This window comes from Gigantopelta aegis, chromosome 6 (assembly GCF_016097555.1).
Source record: "Gigantopelta aegis isolate Gae_Host chromosome 6, Gae_host_genome, whole genome shotgun sequence".
NCBI lineage: Eukaryota > Metazoa > Mollusca > Gastropoda > Neomphalida > Peltospiridae > Gigantopelta > Gigantopelta aegis.
The window spans coordinates 15,514,560-15,517,382 of record NC_054704.1 but is presented as its reverse complement, the minus strand read 5'-3'; positions in this window follow the sequence as shown (position 1 = coordinate 15,517,382).

Here is a 2,823-nt window from a genome sequence, read left to right as displayed (position 1 = left end):
CATTTGGGTTTTTTTTCTTTTGTTTTAAAAACATACAAAATCATCTGACAGTATAATTTACAATCTAATTAAAATTAGCTCCACTGGTTAATTACTATTACCTGTGGATCTAACAGCACCCCGTTGGAGCTCATGTCCAGTTGACCTTTCATTTGATCATCAAAACCTTACTTGCAAAATCATGCCAGTGATTTGAAAAAGAATTTGAAAACATTCGGGATTATGCCGAGGGTATACAAGATGATTCGGGTGAATTACGAAGTATGCCGGAAACTAATTTCAATATAAAGTTTTATATAAAATTTGTTTTAAGATGAAAAACCCCCAAAAACATGATGGTATAGCCATAAAATCTGTTTATACTAGTATACAATCCAGAGTTTATTACAGCACTTTTCCCCCTGTTTTTTAATGTTGAAATAGACCAACAATTTCGCCTATTGCATAAAAAATCTCGCCCAATATTTTTAAAGTTTGTATGCTCCCGAATAACGCTATAAAAGGCGAAGTGTAATTGGTCGATATTTAAATTGTTATTTATAGATGAAATGTCACCTAGACATGGGAGTCCATGCAATGCTATTAGATCTACTGGTAGACCAGTAGAGCTAATTTTAATCAGATTGTATAATTTACAATTTAATTCATAGGTAAATATTTTGCATTAATGAAAATTTTAATAACAAATATTTGCCAAAATCTAAAATAGAAAACCTCTTCTATAAATAATTGCAACATTTATACAGTGAAGTGATTTGATGGCTGGTAATTTATTATAAAGAATTTATATGGTTACTTACATCGTATTAATAAAAAACACTGATTTTCCCAAATGATATCAATGTTCTTTTTATCAATTTTGGTATTGATTTATTGTACAATGGTGCTTTTCAAATACATTACATAACAATGATTTTACACCCTTTGTTTTTGAGAATATATAGTGACCACAAATTAGGAAAAGTACTTTTTTTTTTTTTTTAAACAACTTAGTTGTAAGGACCATTAAAAGTATGATAATTAGGTTCTTATAGTGCTGTATGTGTAGGCAAAAATAATTATTCCTTTTGCATCCTTGCTCTTTCGTTTGATTTGTGAATCTGTACTGATCTTTGACCAAGGGCCATAAATAAATCATCATAATTATTGTAATTTACAGAAAGTGCCATACTAAAAATGTATAATATTTTAAACCATTATGTAGCATTGTTTGGCAGTAGTGTATAGTCTTGTAAATAGATAATTTTAGTAAGCAACATTTCTTGTCCGTCATCTTCATATTGGTATAATTTATAATTGCTTCTTACAAAAATCATACATATATAATGGCAGGCCATATTGCAAATAAGATTTATTTCATTATAAAGCCATATTTGCAGATAAATTCATTCTTAAATGTTTCTCTTGTAAATAAACATTGTAATAACCGACATAGCTTTTTTATCTCTCAATTTTGTGTTTGTTAAATATGCCTTAAAGGTTTATACAAATTGTGATGTATGCAAGTTGTAAGGAATTGTGAGATAATAGCATAGCTACCTTATTTCCTCTGATAAAAGTTCTGTAATTAGTCTATGTACTGATAATAAGAGTAGGTTGTGGTGAGGTTTTATTAGTCCCCTACCAGTCCGTCCAGCGGTCCCACATATAGTTTCCTGGACTTTTTTCTTTTTCTTTTTTTTGCAATGCCTCGAGGTATTGAACTGAAATTTTATGTACAGCTCTATCATATAAAGTTACAGATCAAGTTTGACTGGCATGGGAATGTACCCATTTTTGAGAGTTACAGCCCTTGAACCTAGAAAATATGGAAAATTGTTGAGCCTGGTAGGGGACAAATATTGCTCTAGTAGTACTCTATTTGCTTGTTTTTAGCAGACCTGCTAAAAGTTTAAGTTGTGAGCTTTAACACATTCTCTGTAAGACACACAAATCACCCACCACCAGGATGCTTAAATTTATTATTATTAAGCAAAATAAGATATGTAATTCACTTTTCAAAATCATTAGATTGGATCAAGTTGTTGCAATAGAATGTGCTCAAAGCATGTTGTGGACAAAGATTTAGTGTAAACCAAATTAATCTGCAATGTATACCTGTTCTGCCCAGTGATGGCTTCATTTATATTTTCATCATTTAAACTAGCTATCACATATAAAAAAAGTTGTTTTCTTGGGCACTACCCTACCGTGATTTGGGAGCCATACACACAAACTATATTTTTTTCTCACTTGCTAGGGATCATTGAGCGTTTTATATCTGCGATAAAATTTAGTTTTGTTTTGTTTAATAACACATTAAATTAGAGCACATTGATTAATTAATCATTGACTATTGGATGTTAAATGTCTCTGCTATAAGGTGTACTGATTATTTCATGTTCTACAGAAATCTTAAATCACTAGTAACATGAGACAAGTTGATTCCGATTGTTTTATGCCTTTAATTATTGATTGGTCCCCATTTTTGAAGATTTTTTAAAGTTGAAAGTGTTGGTAACAATTTTCTAAAACTAATTAGTTAAGTACTTTAGTAATATTTACATTACACACTTGAGTTTAAAAAAGCCATTGGTTGATGGCCAACTTCTAATATTTTTTTTGTATTACATGCATTATTATTTTTAATAGTGTCCATAAAGCTTGACAATGGAATCTTTACCAACATCAATTTTATATTTATCTTCAACATTTGAATGAGCAGTGTTTGCAAGTATAAAAAGGCTACCAATACAAAAATATAAATTCAGTGTCTTGTCGTTATTCGAACCAACCGTTTTCCCAGTTGTAAATTAAATGAAACTGTTTTCATACTAGCATTGT